This window comes from Mus pahari, chromosome 7, assembly GCF_900095145.1.
Source record: "Mus pahari chromosome 7, PAHARI_EIJ_v1.1, whole genome shotgun sequence".
In the NCBI taxonomy this organism is placed as follows: domain Eukaryota; kingdom Metazoa; phylum Chordata; class Mammalia; order Rodentia; family Muridae; genus Mus; species Mus pahari.
In genome coordinates, this window is record NC_034596.1 from 37,670,826 (window position 1) to 37,679,442 (window position 8,617).

General features: G+C 40.0%; 1 non-coding gene across 1 annotated transcript; it reads left to right on the plus strand.

Annotated features, from left to right (window-relative positions):
* The first annotated feature begins 5,000 nt into the window (after window positions 1–5,000).
* LOC115064464 lies at window positions 5,001–5,132 on the plus strand. Its single transcript, XR_003844314.1, has one exon. It is a non-coding gene; the product is annotated as a small nucleolar RNA SNORA17 (small nucleolar RNA).
* The last annotated feature ends 3,485 nt before the right edge of the window (window positions 5,133–8,617 follow it).

Sequence of the window (8,617 nt, forward strand, 5' to 3'; positions counted from 1 at the left end):
GTTTATGTGAATCACTGGTATATTATAGTATATAATAGGTGTTTATTAAATTATACATTATCACAACTGACTGTAAGCATAACAAGATATCATCCAATGAGGAGAACTTTGGTATATTTTTTAACATCATAGCTCTTTTATTGTGAATTTCCTAATGGGCTAATAATTGAATTATAGTGTGATACCACCTTTCAACACCTATCCACTGCCAACAAGGTCTGCATGAATCAGTGTTATAAAATGCTCACTGTTTTCTGACTTCCAAATTTTTAAACCCTTCACTTTGTTTATTCACCCAGCATTTATTGGTGCTTACAATACATTAATCACTGCATTATTTTCTGAAGAAGTAAGTATTGATGATCAATGCAGTGAGTTCTCCATCAAGCATCTACACACATGATGAAGATCCTTTATTATTAATGATCCCTTTCCACCTCTTTATAACATATATGTAAATTTTGCCAAAAACAGTCAGTATAAGATGCTATATCTCATTGAAAGTATGAAAGTATGCATTATATCATAAGACCAATTACACATTTTATGAATCATGTAATTCAACATGAAGACCAATTAACAAACATTATTTGTATTTTCCTTGATTATTTTTTATGTACTATCAGTTAAAGAATAAACATTTTCCTCTATTCCTTAATTATCTGTCAGTTCAAAGAATAAATGTAGTCATGAGCATTCGGATTCAGAATGGAACAATTGATAATTCTCCAAATAGTTTTCATCAGAAACACATAAGAAAAGCTCTGGAGTCAAACAGAAATCCCAAAGAGGTTTAAAAAGAATAGGTCAAAGATTCACTTTCATATGCTGTAATAAATATGAAATTTCAAATAGTCAACTTATATTTGACACGTTTCCTCAAAAAGAAAGGAAACATAAAAGAGGTAATCTATATCCAAGAAAAGTCTTTGTGTGCTGTTTCTGAGTGATTATTTATCAGGAAATAAATAATCTCTGACACCAAAGATATTTGCAGGGTTGGAATTTTTGACTCATCTGCTGGAAAAAAAAAATGGGTCTTTTCAAAATAAGTTTCATTCCATGTCCAGACAACATACTTGCCATGGTCTAAATTTGAAGAGGAATGTTTGACTAAGGTAGAATACTATAGGTCTTTGCTATGCAGCTCTCTCATATCTGGTTCTGTATAGAAATTTCTCTTGTGATCATAACAGTTGGCAATGGCATGTGCAGCCCAGTGACTACGATGTTAAGTCAGCTATGTTCAAGCTCTACACATACAACTGCCATCTTATGGTAAAGATGGCTTAGTAGTTCTTACAGAAAGGTTTGTGTTCACTTTGTGTTCTAGGATCCAAGGACATGAAGGAAAAGAGTGCGTTGAGACACCAGCCTGTGCTGACAGAAAAGGGTGAGTTGAAATACAATGAACGTTGGCCTCTAAGACTCACCCACATGCCACCCTTTTTTTATTTTCACACTGTGCTCAAAGATCTGGGTTTAAGTTAGACCCATGATTACAAGTTATACATGTCATACTCTCTGGCTTCTAGTGAGTTTTCTTTATTGCTTATTGTTTAATTTATATGTTTAAGTGGCAACTTTAATCATTGCTTTAAAAACCTTAATATTTTTGGAAAGAGGACATCCAAAGGCTTCCTCGCAAATGATTCATTCTCCTTGTTACCCTTCAAGTCCAATTCCCTAATCTCATCCCCACCTTTGTAGCAGACCACCTGTTGTGGACTCTCCTTTTTCTCTGCTGTCATCTTCATTACATCATGCAGCGCTCCTCCTACAGCCTCCTTTATTTACTATGTCATCCCTTAGTCATAGAGGAATTCCCTGGAAAACTTCAAGGAAGCAGATAGGCAATCTTCAGACCTTTACCCTCCTTTCTGTCTTCCAAATGCTATTCCCTAGTCTCATTGCCAGTCATGTAACACACCAGTCATGTAGCCTCTCCTTACTTGCCTACCCCATTCCTAGGGCACTAAGCAGATTCTGCTAAGACACCCTGCTTACCTCCCTCCTGTGTAGTCCTCAAGCATCCCCACACACTTCTAGCCCATCTTCATCATTAAATTTCAACTCCCAATAACAAGAAAGATATTCTATCTGGAATTTCCATTGGGCATACCTGACAGTATCTCAGTAGTAATTTTTACCAGGCAACCATCACACTCTCTTAAGTTCCAGAGAGGAAGAAGAGATAAACAAACAAAACACCACCACCCCCCCAAAAAAAACAAGACCAAATTTCAGCACCTGGAATTACACACATCCCAAATCCATATACCTAGACACCAGCTTAAAAATACACCTAGTAATCGACAAGACAATATTTCTCTGCTTGAGCCCAGTAACCCTACAATGATAACCCTGCAAAATTAAATGTAGCTAAAGCATAAGACAAGGGCTTCAAAATAGCCTTTATAAATATGTCAGAGGCCCTTAAAGAGGAAATGAATAAATCTGGTAAAGAAATCTAAGAAAACACAAACAATGGAAGAAAATGGAAAAAGCAATTCCAGACTCACAAGTAGAAAAGGAATAAATGAAGAAAACCCAAGGTGATAGAAAACTGGAAATCAAAAATTTAGGAGCTCGCACAAAAGCCTTGCCAACAGAATTCAAGAGTTCAAAGAAAGAATGCCAGTCATTGAAGGCACCATAGAAAAAAATGGATACCTCAATCAAACATGATGTTAAATCAAAACAAAATCTAAATTCAATAGATCCAGGAAACCTAAGACTCTAATAAAAGACCAAATCAATGAATAATAATAGGTCTAGGAATAAAAGAACAGGAGTCCAAACTGAAATACACAGAAAACTGTTTTCAACAAAATCATAGAAGAAAAATTTTCTAACCTAAAGAAGATGTCTATAAAGACATAAGTAGCATACAGAGCATCATATAGATTGGATCAGAAAAGAAAGTACCCTTGGCACATAATAATGAGAGCATTAAATGTAAAGAACAAATAAGGAATATTAAAAGCTGTGAGGGGAAAAGGCCATCTAATATATAAAGGCAGACATATTAGTATCACACCTGACTTCTCAGTGGAGACCCTAAAAGCCAGAAGTGCCTCAACAGATGGTCTACAGAATCTAAAAGACCACAGAAGTCAGCTCTTACTACTGTACCCAGTAACATTTCTATCACAATAGTTGGATAAAGTCTATGATAAAACGAAACTTAAGCAGAATCTATTAACAAATCCAGCCCTAAGAAGGTACTAGAAGGAAATGTTCAACCCAAAGAGAATAATCATATCCAAGAAAAGCCACTGAGTAAATAATTCCAGACAGCAAGTCTGGGGAGAGGGGGGAGGAATCAACAAACACTGTTAACTGAAAATTCTCAAAGTTAGTGGTCTACATTCCCCAATAAATCAAACACTGATCACAATTCAAAGAATGGATATGAAAACAAGATTTATCCTTCTTGCCGTATCCAAAAACGTATACCATAACATCAAGGATAGCAACCACCTAATGACAAAAAGATGGAAATGATATTTCAAGCAAATGGCCCCAAGAAGCAAGCTTGGTATAGCCATCTCAATATCTGACAAAATAGACCTATCAAGTGGTTTTAGCACAGAATTCTAGAAGACTTTCCAAGACAAGTCAACACCAATATTCCTTAACTTATTCCAAATATAGAAACAGAGGAGCATTGTCCAAATTGTTTTATGAGAACACAGTTACCCTGATACCCAGACCACATAAATATCCAACAAAAAGACAATAATAAACCAATTTCTCTTGTGAAAAAATTCTCAGTAAAATACTTGTAAACCAAATCCAAGAATACTTCAAACAGATCATCCACCATGATAAAGTAGTCTCTATCCAAGAGATTCAGGGATAGTTCAACATAGATAATTTCATAAGTGTAATCTGTCATATAAGCACAACAAAAGAGAAAATGTTCATCTCATTTACAAAAGGCTTTTAACACAACCCAGCACCCCATCAGGAGAAATATCCTGGAGAAATGAAGGACTCAAAGACTACACCTCAACATTAAAAAGTCAACTTACAGTAAGTCCTCAGTATACATCAACATAGTGGAGAGAAATTCAAAGCAATTCCACTAATATCCAGAACAAGACGAAATTGTCTACTCTCGCCATACCTATTCAGTGTAGTACTTGATGTCTTAACTTGAGCATTAAAACAATTGAAGATCAAGTGAATAGAAATAAGTAAGGGAAGAAGTAAAAGAATCTTTCATTTTCAGACAATTTAATAATAATAATTTATATATTATTAAAATTATATATATATATATATATATATATATATATATATATATATATATATCCCTAAAATTTCTACCAGGAATCTCCTATAACCGAAGAATTAGTTGTCTTTCTATAAACAAATAAAAATGAACTAAAAAAGAAATGAGGGAAATAATACCTTTCAGAATAGCCTCCAGTAATATGAAATATCTTAGGGTAACTCAAATCAAGCAAGTGTGGACCCCATATAATAAAAACTTTAAGATGTTGAAGAAGATATTGGAAGAGAGACATCCCCATGACTACAGATCAGTAGAATTAATATAGTAAAAATATAGCCACCCTTTTAAAAAGCAATCTATGGATTCAACGCAATCCCCATCAAAATTGCAACTTTAAGATTTCATGACGTCGTCCTCGTTAATATAGTGGTGAGTATCCCCGCCTGTCACACGGGAGACTGGGGTTCAATTCCCCGACAGAGAGACACAGTCACTTCTTATTTAACAATATGAACTAATCAGTACCCCCAGAGCTAGTGTCTCTAGCTGCATATGTAGCAGAAGATGGCCCAGTCAGCCATCGTTGGGAAGAGAGGCCCCTTGGTCTTGCAAACAGGGGAAGCCAGGGCCAAGAAGTGGGAGTGGATGGGTANGGGAGCAGGGTGGGGGGAGGGTATAGGGGACATTCGGGATAGCATTTGAAATGTAAATGAAGAAAATATCTAATAAAATAATTTTTAAAAAAAGATTTCATCTTGCTTCCCCTAGAGGTGTTACAGGTGTGGCTGCTATGTCACATGTGCATCAGTAGGTGGCAGAGAGGAGAGAGGCTATGTCTACACTCAATGTTCTAATCTGTGAACATCTGAATTGTTAGTAGTCTAACATTCCCTGAAAAAAAAAACGAGCCTGAACCAACCACCAGTCATGGGCATTGGTCCTGGACAGTGAGCTAGCCTGAGATGACAACCAGTCTGGTGTCACACAGGCCCAGACAGGCTCTCAGGGAGAGTAGAAGAACCCAGCCTGGCTCTGGGACTCAGGGCAAAAGTGAGCCCAAGAAAGACAACCCTTGCACGGGTCAATCGACAGGACTAAATGAGGAGTGAGCCTGAGAGGACCACCAGACCAGCGCCATGGGGTCCAGACAGGGAGCTATCCTGACATGATTATCAGTCCTGCAGCACACAGATGGGAATGGGGGGGGGTGGAGGTGAAGGGCAGACGATGCCCAATATGACCCCTGCTCAGTGCCATAATGCACGAGTAGTGCATTTTCCTCCTGAGACTACTCCTGAAACAGCCCCAGACACTCAGAGACCCCAGGAACCACTAAGAGGAGCAAGTAAGTGTTCAAGAAATGCAAGAGAGAAGCAGAAAAAATTGTTCAGGCACAGTGAAGAGAGGCAGAACTGGAGGCTATAAGGGTAGTAAGGAACAAGTCTATTGTGAGTTGCCAGTGATGCCATCTGGGACCATGGTAGGATCCTGGCCTGGGCTGCCACAGGGGGTCGTGTCTGGCTCTGTGGACCCACAGCAGCAGGGGTAAGTTACCACTAAAGGCCAGGTGGATGATTCTGGTTTGGACTGCTGCCTCGGGGATGTGATATCTGAGCTGTGCTGCAGAATCTCGGGAGAGCTGGCCCTTGAGGTAGACCAGGAGAGCCGACCCCATACCTATTAAGCTGCAGTACTTTAAAGAGTAGGCCCGTTGTCCCAGAGGATAGGAGCACGGGAGAGATGTCCCTGCCACTAGTCCCCATTCAGTGGCATGGCTAAGAGAGAAATACCCTCCGCCCCTCTTCCCCTTCACCACCTATGAAAGACCGTGGGCTACAAAGCACTCACATGCCACTCCCAGAGGTCAGGAGAACAGAAGAGTTGGCCCTGCCCCTTAACAGCTACACACTTGGAAGAGTGGGCCCTGCATTTCACTTGGGCAGCAGAGTAGAGCTGACCCTGGTGGTGAGAGCATGGGTGAGCTGGTCCTGAAGGCATAAGTATAGGAAAGCTGGTCCTGATGGAGCTATAAGAACAGTAGAGCTGCCCAAATCTTCACCTGCTCCAGCATTCAGGAGAGCAGGCCCCATACCTCCCTGGGTGACTCCCCCTTGATGGCAGGGGAGTGGGTGCTGGAGTCCAGCTCCAGTGCGTTTCAAAGACCCCAACGACATAGATGTGATGTCAGAGTGATGAAGGAAATGACTATGAGTGTGTTGTACAGGAGATGGCCCCAAATAGCTCAGGCCTCTCTGTATTTATTTCATTTCAAAGTCATAAAGTTTCAATTCTAATTCCTCAAACGTGTTCCAAGAAACCAGGTCATAGCTCTCTGAAGTATTTTTAATGGGTATTTTTGGCATATGCTTTATTTTGTCCAGGCAGATACGTAACCTTATGGACTCATAATTAAGTACTTCTCTATGATCATTGTGGTTAGCACACTGTGTCTTAAACACTTGCTACAAGTTTTTATCTGAGTCTACATCAACAGTATCTTAATTTCTGTCCTCCACAACCATGGCCATAATAAGAAAATATATTTGTTGGCACAAGATCTTACTGACTCTTGACCAACCTTTTCTATTTTCTAACTACTTGAGGTTTTGGCATTTACATGATGAATTCCTTGTTCTTGAACTAATGTCTTCATGTTCATGTGTATTCATTAACTTCCCTAATCAACTTCTTGCAAGGGCTGCTTTCTTAGTGTGCATTATGTACTTTTCTGAGAATAATTGTGTGCCCCAGGAAAACTGCATGGTTTCTTATTTGTTCTTCATCAAACTTTCACTAAGTTTTTAGTTGATTAAATAATCATTATTTCAATTCCATCATATATATTGAATAAATCCACCTTAGAATTACTAAGAAATTTCTATTATGCCATCATTGTACCCAGTACAGACAACGTGATAGAAAAAGTTACCAAGAACATATACATTATACTGGGGGAAAGGAATCACCCCACAGCCAGCCCCAGGAGAGGCATCTGAGGCTGCAGATAATGTCACAGTGGTATATGCCAGGCACACAGGAGCTAACCCTCAGGTATTTCTCACAAGGTGAGCCATCTGCAAAGCACTTACATGCCTCTCCCAGGAACAAAACCATGGCTTCCACCAAATGGGTAAGCTACCCCAAGGATGTGAGCATGGGAGAGCTGGCCTCACAATTGGTCTGCTGTATAGTAGTATGGGCAAGGGAGAGATGCCCTCCCCAATCCTTGCCCCTTGCCAACTACAGCAGGCAGAACTGGCTCTGGCATCATGAGATCAGGAGCGCTGGCCCCTGATCTGCTACAGCAGTTGAGAGAGCAGACTGGGGAGAGATGCCTTCTTCCTGTCCTTCATCCCTAGCTGCCTATGGCAGACAGGAGAGTTGACACTTGGGTGATAAGAGTGGGAGAACTGGCCATGCCTCTCACCAGCTGCAACACTTATGGGAGGCCCTTAACCTTGCCTCAGCAACAGGGTAAAGCTGACCCTGGATGTGGGAGTTGCCAGTAAGCCAGACCCAATGGGGTGGCCAGCTCAAATGCCTCTCAGACACAGAGCTAGCACATTGAATGGCCTACCCCAACATTTACCCCATCAATGAACTATTGGAGTATCTGAAGGGGCTGCTTTTGCAAATCCAAACTACAGGATCTCCATGACACAACAGGATATCTGAGAGGGATCCAGTGACGTTTCAGTAGTGATAGAACAGCAGAAGCCAGAGGCCTTGTGTCAAACCAGAAGTCTTTGTAATAAACATTTGCAAATGAAGAAGTCTGGACAAATAGGTGTACTGTGGGACACACTGTGACACACTGTAGCTCTCACAATGAGATTTGTTTTCTCTGTTGGGGGAGATGTTGCAAGGGTGGAGTGCAGGGATGAGGGAAGGGGCACATAGATGAGAGAGATTGAGGAGCATCATGTGAAATTCACAAAGAATCAATAAAAAGGGCTTTTTTAAAAAAAGATTTGATCTTAATGCAAAAGGTACTGAATGGAGAGGAGGTGGAAAGTAATTGGGAGAAGAGAGAGGGGAACCTATAATCAGAATACATTGATGAAAAATCTATTTTTAACAAAAAGAAAAGAGAAAGAAAAATGTCTTGCTACTCCTGTCAGTTTTGGAATCTTCTAACTGAAGCATTGGTGTGTCTAGGATTTTGGAAATGACAGGAAGATCTGTATGACTTGATTTTCTTTTCCAAATTCAACTCCATAGTCCATGATAGTTCAAATTACAACAGGTAGCACTTACCCACAATCATCACAGCTGAGTCTCTTTTATCCCCAAGTGTTGCTTTTTGAATCTATCCCATCTGCGCAACTCTATTATGTGACTTGTATCCCTCCCCGTTTTATAGATCCTCACAAC